The sequence below is a fragment of the Stenella coeruleoalba genome (assembly GCF_951394435.1).
Source record: "Stenella coeruleoalba genome assembly, chromosome: 13".
Classification (NCBI taxonomy): Eukaryota; Metazoa; Chordata; class Mammalia; order Artiodactyla; family Delphinidae; genus Stenella; species Stenella coeruleoalba.
Window position 1 is genome coordinate 49,703,796 of NC_137159.1, and position 16,959 is coordinate 49,720,754.

Here is a 16,959-nt window from a genome sequence, read left to right on the forward strand (position 1 = left end):
GTCTGTGACCCAGAAGAGGGCTCTTACTGGAACCCAACCATGCTGGCACTCTGATCTTGGACTTCAAGCCTTCAGAACTGAGAGAAACAAATTTCTGTTGTGTGTAAGCCACCCAGTCCATGGCACTTTGTTATAGCAGCCTGAAATGACCAAGACGAGGACATTACAATTTAGTGCCTTAGTCCAGACTATCATTAAATATATAATATATATGATAGAATGAATGGCTTAAACAACAGAAATTTATTTCTCATAGTTCTGGAGGCTGGGGATTCCAAGATATAAAGGCCCTGGCATATTCAGTGTCTCTTGAGAGCCTGGTTCATAGACAACTGTCTTCTAACTGGCTGGGTCCTCATGTGGTCCAAGGGGAAGGGAACTCTCTGTGATCTCTTTTATAAGGGCACTAATCACATTCATGAGGGGTCCACCCGCATGCCCTCACAAAGACCCCACCTCCAAATACCATCACATTGGGGATTAAGTTTCAACATATGAATCTTGGGAGAACATAAACATTCAGTATACAGCAGTGCCCAATATTTTTCACCCTGAATCTCTAATATTGCAAGAGAATCTGGAACTCTCTAGAATTCTTCTCAGAGACTGACCTGAGAAGGTTGCCACCACCAGTCTTTCTAGAGTTGGTCTTAGGACACAAGCAAACCTAGGCAATACGTAAGAGACTAAAAAAAAAAAAAAGTTTGCATGTCATCCATCTCCAGCCCTGTCCATCTGTCTCCCACACGTGCACATGTGCACACACACACATATTGATACAGAAGCAACCCACTGCTCTTGTACGGAAACAGTTAGAGTTCAAGCTGGTAAAACATTCTGCTGAGCACCTTCTACACAGATTAAACCTTTGTCTTTCTTTGCTCTGAAGTTGATAGAGGAGAACACTTAGATGAACTAAATAATAAAGTGATCCCATTCTTGTCATTTACTTCCACATATATAAGGATAAAAAGGCCATCCTTGCATGAAACTGTAATGCTGACTACCTTTCTATGCTCACTTTAAATCCGATCACTTAGAGCAATCCATCAGCATTCAAATACACAGAAGACGGCAGTTTCATAAATTGAGACAACACAATTCAGTGCCTTGACACTACATTTGCTATCAATTATGGTAGTCATAATCTCAAGTATTAGAGGCGGACTGGCATATTAACCTAAATACTGTTGAAGGGACTGTGCTGCTTTCACAAAGTTATTTTTTAAATTTTTTATTTTGTGCATTGTACTTCATTAGCCTAGACAGAGAATCAGTGATGTGGGTGCTGTACACACTCTGGCCTCTGCCTCTTGCCCACTATTTTATTTTATTTTATTTTTTTAACATCTTTATTGGAGTATAATTGCTTTACAAGGGTGTGTTAGTTTCTACTGCATAACAAAGTGAATCAGCTATACATATACATATATCCCCATATCTCCTCCCTCTTGTGTCTCCCTCCCTCCCATCCTCCCTATCCCACCCCTGTAGGTGGTCACAAAGCACCGAGCTGATCTCCCTGTGCTATGCGGCTGCTTCCCACTAGCTATCAGTTTTACATTTGGTAGTGTATATATGTCCATGCCACTCTCTCACTTTGTCCTAGCTTACCCTTCCCCGTGTCCTCAAGTCCATTCTCTAGTAGGTCTGTGTCTTTATTCCCGTCTTGCCCCTAGGTTCTTCATGACCTTTTTCTTTTTTTTTTTTTTAGATTCCATATATATGTGTTAGCATACTGTATTTGTTTTTCTCTTTCTGACTTACTTCACTCTGTATGACAGACTCTAGGTCCACATCCACCTCACTACAAATAACTCAATTTTGTTTCTTTTTATGGCTGAGTAATATTCATTGTATATATGTGCCACATCTTCTTTATCCAGTCATCTGTCGATGGACACTTAGGTTGCTTCCATGTCCTGGCTACTGTAAATAGAGCTACAATGAACATTGTGGTACATGACTCTTTTTGAATTATGGTTTTCTCAGGGTATATGCCCAGTAGTGGGATTGCTGGGTCGTATGGTAGTTCTATTTGTAGTTTTTTAAGGAACCTCCATAGTTTGCCCACTATTTTAAATCCTACTTTATCAATCCCTTATATGACCTTGATATATTTTAGGTCTGTTTTTGTTTTGTGTTCAAAGACTTATTTAAATAGAGTTGTACCACCTATCATATGTAGCAGTGTGACTGAGAGAAAACTCATGGGTGTCTTAAAAGTTATTTCTCTAAGCCTAAGTCTCTTCATATATAAAATGATAACAATACTCACCTCAATGGATTATTATGAGAACTAGACAGAATAATATGAGCCATTGAACACTGTTCTCTCTTTCCCTCACCTGGGGTTACCCCAATCTCTCTTTCCCTCACCTGGGGTACCCCAAAAGTGTCCATGTAAGAATCAAGAATGTGTTTTAGTTATAAATGAATTTTTCCTTGTTACCCCCCTCCTTTTTTTTTTTAAACAGAGATCATTTTAATGGAAAAGGAACTAATAAAAGAAGACAAATCACCTACAGTCCCATCACTCATTATATACCCATATTCATTCACTCAGCAAATATTTATTAAGCATCTATTATGTGCCAGGCATGGTTCTAGATTTTGAAACTAGAGCACTAAATGAAATAGACAAAAATTCTTGCCCTCAGGAACAGCTTTCATTTTTTTTCTCCTTTACATTTCTCTTCTGTATACACACATATGATATGTGGTTGCAATAACCGTAGTCATAGTTTTTATTCTGCTTCTTTCATTTATGATTAGATTCTTTTAAGTTTCCATGTTGCTAAACTATAATTTTAATGTCAAAATAATATTCCTTGGAGTTGATACACAATAATTTAATTGCCCAGTCCCCTAATGTTGGAAATTTAGCCCCAGCACCCATCCCCAGGTGCAGTGAGCAACCATGTATATATACCTTTTTCTACTGATTTCCTTTTTATAACTACATCATGGTGAGATTACTGTGTCAGAGTATACGAGCACTATTAGTCAGATCATTTAGGTGAAAGAAGAAAATCCAACTCATTATTCTCTGGTGGATTCTATCTACATATTTTGAAGACAGTATACAATTTAGTACTCAAAGGTGTGAAACATACGTGGAATGGTACATACAGGAATTCAAATTACATTCAGTTAAGAGAGGAAGAAACAGACAGATTTTAGCTATACAGCTCTTAAAAACAAAAAGGATGAGATTTCCAAAGAGGAAGGTGTGTGGCCCAGCGCAGCAAAAGGTAGTCAGAACGGGCAGAGTGGGTTGAGGTTATGCAAAGGTCACAATTGTGGAGTGGATAAATTTGAACATGATCTAATAAATGGTGGAGGGTCATTGTCATTACTTCAGCAAGAGAACAGCACAAAGAAAGGAGTGTTATATAATCTGTAAAAGCAATATTGTCTTGCTCTTGGGAAGCTGAGGAACCTAGATACCTTTCATTTTACTGAGCTTTTACATTTGCTATTAAACCCAAACGCTTCCTCTCACCGTGTTTCAGACCATGAGGAATGTAAAAACACCTAAAGCAGGATCAGGCCCAATGTGCTGAGGGAGGATCTCCTAAATGGAACATGCTTGGTCAGCACAGCAGGCTTGACCCTCCTATGAGGAAGACGCAGAATCAATAATCCCCAGAAAGGGAGTGGCAGCTCTGTATGATGGAAAAGTTCTTCCAGCTCCTGGGCTATCCAAACACAGTCCCTCCTTTCCAGGTAATTAGGCTTCTACTCAATAATGAGGCAGCATTTATAATCTGCTGACATGTCAGCCTGAAAGCCAGAGAGTACAGATGAGGAAATTTTGCTTTTTGTGTATCTTTTCCTTGTCTTCGAATCAAAGGTTATTGAAATTGACAAACTGGGCAGTCGGCTGAAGAGTACGCCCAGTTCCCTCTGGAGGACTTGGGTGTGGTAGTGATTAGATACCATTCAGGCCATTTGTTTCCAATTAATTAGAGGGGAAAAACAGACTCTAGGTTGAAAATGTTTTGAGGACAGGACTTCTTCACTTTATACTTGTTTTCCTCCTACCTAACTGTAGAACAGTGCCTGGATGGGTGCCTGCCACATAGTACCTGCTCAACAAGGTTTGACTAGTAAATGAATGAACCATATATACTAGTTGCTCATTAATATTTGGTAATTGCCTATTTGCTCAGTTTACAAGTTTTCTGTACCTGTATCTTAGTGACTAAAACTTAGTAAGGGAGAAAACTGATTTTTCACTCCATTACAGTGAGAGGAGCTTGAGAGAAGAGCAAAGGAAAGAGAAGAAAGCACAGACTTCACCATAGGGAAATGTGCCAGATGGGCCTTTATTACTTTTAGTTATTGAAAGGCCTCCTGTCAGTTTTAAGAACATTTTTCAAAGCTATAAACTATCATAAAGAGATAAGTGAAGATGTCATTGTTCTGTCCAATGCTCCATTATCAAAGGCTAGTGTAGTAAGTACCACATAGGACCCATCCGTGCATATTTGATGAATAAATGATTGAATGAAGGGAATATGGTTCTTCCTCCAGGAATTTCATAGTGAGGGTAGGAGACAGAACCCCACAAGAGAATTGTGGAACCTTAGAAATCTTCTATAGCTTATGACTCCATTAGTGGTCAATTCTCATGAATGTTCAATCAGCCATGAACCCAAATACGGAGCCATTTTCCAGAACAAATGCTTCAGTGTCCATAAGGACACCTTGAGAAACTCTGTGGCTAATTTCTAACTCTGTATCTACCTCTATGCGGGTACTGGCAGAGTGGGAGAGATTTGAAAACAAAAAACAAATAGAAGATCAGATATTACTCTCTAGTTGGAGAAAAAATACATATACAATGAAATAATGAGAGAATAAGAACATAAATGCAAAAATTCCCCAACTGAAACCTTTTGTTCTTAGATGGTTGCCCTGAAACACGTGATCAGAGCTTGGAAATCAGCATCAAATTGGTGGGATATAAAGCTAGTTATAGTCTTAGAAGCTCTCGTTTTGCAAAATTATCTTGCAAGTATAGCTCACTACTGATGATATCCTAGGTACCCAAACCAGATGGCATAAGATTTGCTACCTTAAATGCACAGCCCACATGCCCACTGAATTGTGTAAGGGGCTAACCGGGAATGTTAGATAACAACCCAAGCAGCATAAACAACCTTGAAGTCAAAGAAAACTGTACGAAAGTATATAGCTTTCTAAAGATTTTAAATGTTTAAAGCCCCTTAAGAAATAAGACACATGCAAAATAAATATAAGAGATGTTAAATTGGCACTGGATTAACATACTATAATGCAGCAGTACCAAACGAATCCCTTGGTAGCTGAATAATTAAGAGCCAGGGGAGGATTTATAATCTAGGGCAACTAATACACAGGGCTGTAAGTGCTGGTCTAGCACTAAGAATTCAGCACAACTGTGTTGATGTCTTCCTGTGGAGGCTTATGTATTTTTCTGCTTTATTTTAGGACAGGAGAGTACATAGAGAGGTGAATCAGAGATCTATATTTATAATTCTATTTCTGTTTGATACCACAGTTTGCATTAAACAATATCAAACATTATAAAACGTAATTTGCATTTCTCATTCTTAATGTTCAACAATTTAAAAAAAATGTTTGCAAGGTATCACTCCAGGTTCAGTGTATCTTCCCTCACCAATTAGTTACTGCATTCATTCATTCATTCAACAGACATTTGTTGAGTTCCTACTAAGTGCAAAAAAATACTGTGCTAGGCTTTGAACATGTGGAATGACTGAGAGATAACCCATCCTGGCTGAAGTTCACAGTCTTTGGAAAGTCATTTAGTTATGAGTAGTGATGTGGGAAAATATTAGTATGTTCAAGTAAGGGCAAATCCTTTGGTGTGGTTGGTGTGGATACAGCATGAAGGAAATGTAGAAAATTAAACTGGAAAAGTAATTAGTCATTCTCCTGTTAATAGAAGATCAATGGATAAATAAATTTGAGTTTTGCAGTGGGGTGTGTGAGAAATGATCAGGTTACAGTTTTAAATGATGACCTTGAAAACTATAGCGAGGACAGCTTAGAAGAGAAAGGCACTGAAGACAGAGAGAAAATTAGGGAAAAATTGGAAATCTTCCAAGGATACTGAGTGTTTTGGATTAAGCCTGCAAAAGTGGGAACAGAGAAAAGAAAAGAATTCAAGAGGCATTTCTGAGGCAGAATTGACAGTCTTAGCAATTTACTGTGTAATTAGTAATCAGATGTGTATGAATTATGACTAAAGATATGAGTTGATGAGATTATAAATAAAAACATAAAGTGAGGGGGAAAAAAAGCCAAGGCTGAACTTAGAGAAAGCTCCAATATTTAAGAGACCAAGAAGAGAAAAAGGAGCCACAGGAGAATCTAGGAAAGAACCATGATTGATTCTGTGCTTTATTACAGGTAAACGCAATTTTCTTTCCATCATATTTACATCTTTCTTAATACTTACTAATGCTGGCTTGCTATCAGATCTTTCTTTTTCTGTTGTACCATATGTGTATCTTCTGGGAATCAACTTCTAATTTAATACCAGTTTTTCTTGATATGTGCCATTCAGGCTTGATCTGGGATTTGGGAAATCTTAGTTCAAGAAATCTTAGTTCAAGGTATGTGACCCTGGACATTTTCCTGAATATCTCTGCAGCTTAGTTCCCTAGCTGTAAAATTAATGATTGGTCTAAATGACTTTTACTGTCCATTTATATCTCTGGGATCTTAGCCATCCAGTGGTATACTGATTAGCAACCATCACTAGGTTTGTCCCAATCTGTGTGGAGACAGATTAATGGGCAATCGTCCACTGGAAAATGAAAAGCAGCTCCAAGACTCTTACAACTCTGGAGGACTATGGTGTGGACCTTAGAAATACTGATTCTTAGACTATTTCTGGGGAACAGTCTGTGGCTTTTGCTGTGGTAGTCATTTCTTCTCACATGATCCTGAAAGTAGACATAAATTGCTTTGCCATGCCTGCTATTTTCCTATTTTTATGACTTTGGGGGGAAACAACGGACTAATTTAGGCTTCCTGCATATTCTTAAAAATTTGTGATAAAGCTCAGAGCTGCAACACTCCCCCAATTTCTTAATCATGACTTGTTATTTCAAAAGAGCTTGCATTTTGCGAAGATACTACACAATGCTGATATTCCTTGAAAGGGAAAGAATTTGGTCCACCTACGTCTGACAGACTGGTTTGTCAAAGAACACAGAGAATGTCCTTTGCCTACCTTCCCAGTCCACCTAGGTCATCTCTAAAGGCCCCTTCAAGCTGATGACACACCAGAGAAAAGCACATTTAAAAAAATTCCTGGAAGGGCTGTTGCAGTAAAGAGGGCTTTTAATGATGTTTTGACATTTCTGGGATGAATGCTTTGGTAGAACAAACTGAGAAAATGCTCAGGAAAGGATACGGGAAGCTTTAGCTACTCGTATGTGAACTGCCAGTAACTTTTTCTGTTAATACAATTACACATAATATAAGGAAAATAAAAGATTTAATACTTTTTAAAATATAACACATTTTTTACTGTATGGTCATCTCCAATTTTTGAGGTCCTAAACTGAGTATATAAACCTGGACCTAGGGAGTATCTGTTCCATTAAAAATGGTTGCAATGGACTAAATAAATGGACACTGACATTTTAAAATATATATATTAGAATTGGATTACCAAGTGAAAAGGAGATTTTTTTCCCCCTGGAGATTTTTAAAAGTAGAATGAATACTCATCTTTCTAGAATTATTTGGGTATCCTCTTACCTGAAGACTAGCAGAACTCTTTGACCTCCAGCAATTTATTCCAACATTCTAAGTTTATGATTGCTTATTACTCTATTGTTATTTCATTTAACGGTAGGCTTTAAATGTCCCTTAAACACATTCCTTAGATGTAAAGGTTTTTGTTTGAGGCCTTGGAGTAGAGCGTGAAATATAGAGTCTTCTGCAATATGAAGCAGTGTTGCTGAACCATGAGAGCACAGTGGTGTCATTAGGGAGAGCTACTGCCCTAGAAGTTTGCTCTCCTTATGCCTAAATTGATAAATTGTAATCATCATCGGCTAATCTCCAGTGTAATGGAAACCTATTTGTAGTGATTACACCCTGGGAGAACTTACTGTTCGTTAGGGGTGAGGGGGAGGGAGTTTGCATGCTTGCATCGTGAGTACTCACCCATATATGTGCATACACACACACACACACATACCCCTTAAACCCCAAATAATAATAAATTAATCAGTTGCAGGGTCCAGTTGCTTATAGCTAAATTTAGTAGAGAATTCTGGTGATGCGGTGGCTTCCTATCTGAGAATGCCTTATCTTTTCCTCTCAGCACTTCTCCAGCCAATTCTAGATGTAGCCCTTGGCAGACAGTACCCATTGCAGGCTCCTGCTGTCCGTGTTCCATGCTTGGCTGCCAGAGTACCAGGAGGTGTGGCTTAAACTACAGGCACTCTTGACCAAAGTGGCATTCCCTGGCATCCAAATCTCCCCATCGCTTGCTGCAGCGTCTGAGAGAAAGCCATGACTTAATATCTCCAAACAGTTTCATTCATGGTGAACAGTGCTTGACATGAGCTTGAGAGAGAGAGGTGATTATCTTGGCTGGAATTGAGTAGCTACAGGTGTTAACACCTGCTGCACAGTTAATGGCTGTCTTCGTGACTGCTGTTTACTCTCTTCTTGAAACAGGTCACTTGGTGCTTGAGTCAACAGAAACAAGGTCTTTGCCCTTAATGTGCCTTCCATAATAGGCAAGCAAAATACAAGCCCAAGAGAATGAACAAACGACCCCCTTGGCTTGCCCATTTAAAGAAGAGATGTACATGAAAATTTGGAGCTAACCTTATAAAAATTCATATTTCGAAAACCAGAATGCAGTTTAAATTTTCAAAGGGGAAGCATTACTAACATTTTAAAGTTTGGTATTCTGAAATAGAATAGCCATGGCCTTTCATTTCTCATCGTTGCTGCTGCCATTGTTTGGTTTTTACTTGTGATTAAGTTGATATGAAAGCTTCTAATAACAAGTATTTTGCTGTGGAATGCCATGTGTCTCCATAAATATTGGCTGAACAAATGCAATCTAGTTGTTGCTCACCAATTTACTGAACATTTACTGCAAAACCCAAATCTTCTTGGTTTGTATTTTTTAGAGCCTAGCTCAGGATTCCCAGCTTCTGAGAATTCTTCCTCTTTAACACTGCTTACTGTACATTCCCATAGTACTTTCTTATTTCCTCAATTTCCTTTATTGCTGCTTAACCTGCGGTCCATAGACCATCAGCATCAACATCAGCTGGGATGATTAGAAATGCAAACTCTTGGTACCATCCCCAGCCTATTGGATCTGAATCTCTATATTTTTTAAAAACCCCAGAAATTTATATCTGCGTCACCTTTTTGAAATAATGGCATTACACACTTCCATTTCACAGTGCAATTAACTGTATATATGTCTGGCTTCTCTAGGGAATGAAAAACTCCTTGAAATCAGGCCTTTGTTCATTTGGAACTACCAGTCTGCTTGCCTGCCCCTCACTTCTCTACCCCTGCAACTCCTTGCCCCGGGCAGTGGTCCGGATCTTGCCCAAATTCATCAAATCTCCCTGTACTACCTTTATTCCTCAGTTTAAAAGTCCAGGTTTTTGTCTTATTTCTAAAATCAAGTCTCCACTTCCTTTCTCAGTTTGGTAACTTGATATTTGCATTTTATTCCTGGACCTAATTCTCTCCTGAAAATGTGCCCAGTGTTCTGGTCCTCCTGAAAAGGGGGGACTGCTTTATGCTTTGATTACAAACTGCTGGAGGGCAGGAGCCGGTCTCATTCCATTCTCTTTTCACAGTGTGAAAACATAGCACATAACAGTACCGAAAGATCCCTGATCCATGATTTTTCACAAGCTATACCTTCAAATAGGTGCAGCTGCTTTAGAAACGGTGTTACCTATTTTAGGCCTCTGGCATTCACTAAGGAATTGTTCCGATGCATGAAGTTTGTCCTACCAACTTGAAAGAATGACTACCTCTCCCAAGCAAGTCTAATTTAGCCAGGTATGTGTAACTCGCCCAACAGATTTAGCTCCTTATGTTGCTATTGAATTTAGACTCATTATGGCAGAACTGGAAATTCCCAGTCCTGCACAAACTGATGTTTGAAGCTCTTTGGTGGCCTGCTTTCTCATTATTTTGCAAAGGACTTTTCTTTGCCACCCTTCCTGGCCCTATCTTCACTCTGTTTACAAACGGAAATGGTAAAAAACACCAAGGGTGGAAGAAGCATTACCAACTTTTGCTTGTTAGCAGTAACATATTTACACTTTTAAGGATTTCTAGCTGCTTGTTTTAAAGCGCATGCTGGCGATCTACTCTGGATTGAGTGGCCCTGTGCGAACAATGGTCTTCTCTGTTTCAATACAAGTGATCCGATTGTGCCTCTAGCTTGGACGACTGGAGGAAGAGGGGTGAAAGTGAGAGTAGATGTATATGTATACCTACAGAAAGAAAGAAAGTGGAGCTGGAGGGAGAGATCGAGCACGATAATGAGAGCACGCAAGTAAGCAGGGAGATGAGAAATGCACAAGCCATTGCGGAAACACTGGTGTGAATCCTGGCTCTGTTACCTACTAGCTGTGGGAACCAGGGTATTTTTTTTTTTAATCCCCTGCATTAAAAACAATTTTACCTAACATATTGGAACGTCAAGTTTCCCATCCATAAAATGGAAATCGCATTCCTAATTCTATTCATAGGCACCCTATACCTGTGCAGACTGTGCTCTGTACAAGGAACCTGCTGAGGGGTGACTGTGGCCCTGTACTCACCAGGACACGCAGCCAGGAACAAGACTTTCTCTGCCCTGAGGAAAAGACACTTTTTCCTCATGATCACAAAGGTACCACATAGGCTAGCTCACACGGTGGCCTTACTCATGTGATCTCTTATGAGGGTTAAAAAAGACGGAATGTAGAGTTATGAAAGAGCTTGGCACTCACTAAATATTTTGCCAGTTTTCTGGTCCTTGTTTTGCCTTTCTCTGAATAAAAATTCTCCTCTCCGTATCTGACCTTCTCACCCAAGAACCAACGCTGTCTACTACTATTCATGGGCTCACATCTCACCAGCTCTGCCCCCAGGGAGTTAATCTCTCCCCTCAGTTTCAATGCGAAAAATCTCTGGAAAGGCATCTGACAGACCTGTCCAGAGTTACTGGTCCAGAATGGTGGCATGTGCTTAATATTGGTCCTCACTGTAACCATGTGAGCAGCAGGAGTTCAAAGGAGGGCACTTGTCTTTTTTCCCCCAGAAGATGAGTGGTAGGAAGAGATAAAAATCAGTATTTTCACCACAGTTCTTATAAATATTGAGCACTTGCTGTATGCTGAGACTCCTGATAATGCCAACGAAATACACAGAGACCAAAGAGGTAAAATTTGTTCGAAAAGATAGAATACACATGACTTGAGAACCACCACATCCAGATGATTCAGCCAACACAAAATAAAAATTATAGTACTAATGAGCGCTGCTCTTGATGGAGCTCACTCCTCCTGTCTGGGTCCCACTTTTCTCATCTGAAAAATGGGGGTACTGACTAGGCGCCAGCGTTGCCTGGTCAGGGAGGACAAGTATGCATCTTCTAAGGTGGAGAAAAGACCTTAATTCTCCACTCCTCTGATACTCATGTTGACTTGTTTCAGTGCATGGGTGTTTCCCCGCCCCCCCCCCCCACTGTTTTACTGTTTTGTTGAATTCATATGCGTAAAATGAAAAATGCTGACTTATACTGTTGTTAAGTATATGTCAGAAACAGAAGTTACCTGAAAACATTTGAGGTAACTACTAATTGCATTCATTTGCTAATTAGCACTCTTTGTCACTATAACACCAGATTGGATTTTCCACTGGAAAACAGAAATAAAACAGAAATCAAGAAAGTAGAATGCTAGTTGCTATGAGGCTATCAGGAACAAAGATACATGAATAGTGTGGATATCATGCTAGTATTTGAAGGAGGGGAGGCCAGTGAGGAAACAAACAAACCTATGTCCAAAATAATAGCAGTTACTGCCTTTTTAGTTTAACAGTGCTGATTTGACTTACAGCTCCACATGGAACTAATAGCTCCTTAGAAATAATCTGGTATCTGAATGAAGGTGGTAGAGTGAGCCAAGGAGTGGGCTGAGTAAGGAATGTGATTACTTTGGAGGTTCTAATCATGACAGAGGAAAATCAAGTTGTTTAACCAATGGGCTAAATATGGTTGTGCTAAAAATGGAAAGCACATGTTTAAAAGTTATCAGACAGTAAGGTATTGTTCAAAGCTCTATAGGATTTGCCTTGGAATTTAGTGTCACAAGCTGACATAGTTCCATGAAATGACTACAATAATCACACCAGTTAGAGGTTGGTAAATTCAAATGGGGTAAATTTGCTCGTTATCCTTCCACTGTTGTGTAATCAGTAAGGAGAGGTGAAACATACAAACAATATATCTGGCTTTTTGCTTTTGTAGGAAGGAGTGTCACCTACAACAGATGTTCAGAGACCTTGCTTCTCTTATTTATCACAATGTCGTTTCTGCTTGTTGTTTAGTATTTCAATCATCTAATTTCTTTTATTCTATTTATTTTATTCTCTTCTCCAATTATAGTTACAGAACAGGGCACCGAGTTTGCTGATTTTTTTCATTTCTTGTCATGACTGCTAAGTAGACCATCAAACAGTTTGGTGCATTGGTGATACAGAGTTGGGATAGGGGTTCTGCACTCTTGTGGTCTCACGTTCCAGAGGGTCAGAGACAGAATCACTATAAGACTGTGAAGCCTGCCCTGTAAGAAGGTATTACAGAGAATATTTGAAGGTTATTGGAAAAGGAAGAGAGAGAGAGAGGGGCAGAGAAGGAGGAGAGAGAGGCAGGGAAGCAGGAAAGAAGAAAGCACCAGGATTGAAGAATAAGAACCTGATAATGGGAATTAAGGCCATGAGGGTGGAACCCCTGTGGGATCTATGAGGAACATGCCTCTCCAGAGCGGACATATCTGCAGTGACATGACATGATGCACATCTTAGATATCACAGATCTTGGGTACCACAGGGTCCAGTCTATCACTCTGAGGACCTAAACAAGCTTTAGCAACAAACTCTGTTCCTTAATAACTGAAATGTCTTTGCTTCTGAGTGTAGCTGGCATGATACATCAAAGGGCATAATTCATTTCAATGACTTGTCAGAACAGCTTCCTTACCAGGGGATTGCTTGAGATTCTTAGACACTCGAATTAGCCCGCTTTTATTCAGGAACTGGCCTAGTACATGAGGCTTATTCTGGGGAAGGGTGTTCTGAACCTGCCAGACTGACCTCCTGTAGTCTTAGCTCTGTCACCAGAAAGGCGGAGCGTGTTGAGCACAGCCCCTGCGCTGGCCTTGCTGTTTATCACTCCTTGCACATGCGGGTGCCCTTAACAATAGGCCTTCCTGCCCCACTAAAGGCAGAACACACGTAATGCTGAGCACCTGAAAATATATTATTTCTATTCACTGAACCAATTATATAGTACTTAAAGGTAAATAACAACAAGTAAATGTAGACTTGAAATTATATTCTTAAGCTTTACATTCATAGGTGATTTCTCTTTCTCTTTCCAGCCATATTGGCCTACTTCCTTGCACAAACCTCTAACTTCAGCCAAACTGGCATATCTATTTTTGTTTCTTCCCATCCCATAATTTGTGCCTGTCAACTACTCACTCAGACTCATTTCTCTGCTTCCTCTACTGCCAATGTTCGTTCTGACAGTCCTTCTAGACTCAGCTAAAATCTCACCTTCCCCCCAAGAGTGTATTTGAACCTTCCTTTTGGTTTTGAGAACATCTTGTTTATGCAGTTTGTCAAGTTAGACATGGGTTGCCGCCTTCTTTTCCTCCCATTGTTACGCTAAAGTTCTGTTTTACTTTTTTGCTATAATATACATTTTCACTAGTTTCTATTTTTTCTCTGATACCTTTAAAAAAGCTTTTTGAGGGTGTATATCTTCTTTCAAATTTATATATATTCCAGTAATGCCAAGCTGGGTCAAAACATCAATCAATCTTGTTAACAGTATGTTTTTATTATTTGAATTTGAGCTGATGTCTTATACTTTGATAGAGTAGTTCTGGTCAAGCAAAACGGATGATCATCAATTATCGCCATGGTTTCTACAATGTCTGAATAAAATACATTAATAATTCCAGGGAAGACAATTTTTTTCCATAATAATTCTTTTATATTATATGTGATATGTATTGTCTAAATCTTACTTGCATATTATATGCACTACAGAGTTCCAATTCCAGGTAAGATAGAATTAACCCAAGATGAAGTTAACAGTTTCACTTCATTGAACTCAGCTATAAAGCCTGAACAAAATTCATGACCCAGCTCTCTGAGAACTCCGAAAAGTAAACAGCAACAGGTGGATCAGAGAAGGATTCCAGAATCTGAAGCGCCTCTGAATCAGCAGTGATTTTCCCTTCTTATTTTTTCCATGCCCTCAGTCTGAAATCAATGCAGTCTAAACCCAGAGGTGAGCATTGTAGTGCAGAGAGTGATAGAACCAGGAGAAGCTTGGATGAAGGGGTGTGAAAGGAAACTCCTAAAGCTCAGAGCGTAGAGGAAATCCCTCAACCTTCTCCCTTCTCCCTCCGTTCTTGCACTTGCCACTCACCAGTGAGTGCCATGGTGCGGATGTCAGTGGCAGTGACAGTGGCTGGTGGTGAATTCTGCAAGAGCCGGAACTCTAAGGGTAGGAAACATTTACCTCCTTTTAGTGAAGCTGTGGCTCCAAGAGGCTGGAGCCAAACCCAACTGCCTTCCCGCTCATTGGCCCCAGATGTGGTACAATCATAAAAGGAGGTGGTTTCTGGCTGAACAACCACAAAGAGGAGCTTAGATACTAGGAATGTAATGGAAAGTAAGGAGGAAGTGAGACCATAAAGCTGTTTGTGAATCCCTAGGTTCAACCCTCAAACTGTCCTTACGTGAACCTGATCCTAATTAGCATACCGAAACCTGGAGAGCTGAGCTCATGTGTATACCTTTGCCCAGCTCCCAGACCAACCTCTAAGTAGTGCACACGTGGTACGGACCTGAACAAAGCTGCAAAAGCACTGAAACCGAACTGACATTGGAACCACTGGCCACAGAAGCCTAAAGCTAGAATACAGGCAGACCTCATTGTATTGCACTACATGCACATTGCTGTGCTTCCCAGATACTGTGTTTTTTACAAACGGAAGGTTTGTGGCAGTCCTGCATCAAGCAGTTCTACTGGCACCATTTCTCCAAGAGCATTTGCTCACTTCACGGTCTCTGTCACATTTTGGTAATTCTCGCATTATTTATTCAGACTTTTTGTATTATTGTATTTGTTATGGTGAACTCTGATCGGCAATCTTTGATGTTAATATTGTCATTGTTTGGGGGGACCGTGAACCACGCCAATATAAGACTGTGAACTTAATCGATAAATACTGTGTTCTGACTGTGCCACCAACTGGCCGCTCCCCCGTCTCTCTTCCTCTCCCTGGGCCTCCCTATTCCCTGAGACACAACGATATTGAAATCAGGCCAATTAATAAACCTACAGTGGCCTCTAAGTGTTCAGGTGAAAGGAAGAGTCGCTCATCTCTCATTTTAAATCAAAAGCTAGAAATGAAAAAAAAAAGCTAGAACTGATTAAGCTTAGTGAGGAAGGTCTGTTGAAAGCCAGATAGGCCAAGAGCTAAGCCTTTTGTGCCAAATAGCCAAGTTGTGAATGAAAAGTTCTTGAAGGATATTTAAAATGCTACTCCAGTGAACACACCAATGATAAGGGAAACAGCCTTATTACTGATACGGAGAAAATCTAGTGGTCTGGGTAGAAGATCTAACCAGCCACAACATTCTCTTAAACCAAAACCTAATCTAGAGCAAGGCCCTAACTAACTCCCCTCAACTCTATGAAGGCTGAGAGAGGTGAGGAAGCTGCAGCAGAAGTGTCTGAAGCTAGCAGAGGTTGGTTCATGAGGTTAAGAAAAGGAGCCGTCTCCGTATCATACAAGTGCACGCTGAAGCAGCAAGTGCCGATGTAGAAGCCGCAGCAAGTTACCCAGAAGATCCAGCTGAGATCATTCATGAAGGTGGCTACACTAAGCAACAGACTTTCAGTGCACACGCAACAGCCTTATATTGGAAGTAGCTGCCATTTAGGACTTTCATAGCTAGAGAGAAGTCAATGCCTGGCTTTGAAACGTCAAAGGACAGGCTGACTTTCTTATTAGGTGCTAACGCAGCTGGTGACATTAAGTCGAAGCCAGTGCTCATGTACCATTCCAAAAGTCCTAGGGCACTTAAGAATTAGGCTAAATCTACCCTGCTCGCGCTCTATCGATGGAACAAAAGAGATGTGCTGGATGACAGCACATCTGTTTACAACATGGTTTACTATTTTAAACCCACTGCTGAGACCTAGTGCTCAGAAGAAGCGACTCCTTTCAAAATATTACTGTTCGTTGACAATGCAAACTGGTCATCCAAGAGGTCAGATGCAGATATACAAGATTAATGTTGTTTTTTATGCAGCCCATGGATCAAGGCGTAATTTCAACTTTCTTCTTAAAAAATTTTTTGAAGTATAGCTGATTTACAATTCTGTTAGTTTCAAGTATACAGAAAAGTGATTCTTATATAGGTATATATACGTATAGTCTTTTTCAGATTCTTTTCCATTATAGGTTATTATAAGATATTGAATATGTTCCTTGTGAGATACAATAGGTCCTTGTTGTTTATTTTATATATAGTAATTTGTATCTGCTCATCTCATACTAATTTATCCCTCCCCCACCCTTTCCCCTTTGGTAACCGTAAAATTGTTTTCCGTGTCTGTGAGTCTGTTTCTGTTCTGTATATAAG

At 39.8% G+C, this 16,959-nt stretch overlaps 1 protein-coding gene across 11 annotated transcripts in view; it reads right to left on the bottom strand.

The window, feature by feature from the left end:
* The window catches only part of GTF2A1L (general transcription factor IIA subunit 1 like), a 959,941-nt gene that overhangs the window by 108,692 nt on the left and 834,290 nt on the right, over nucleotides 1–16,959 (bottom strand). The window lies entirely within an intron of this gene.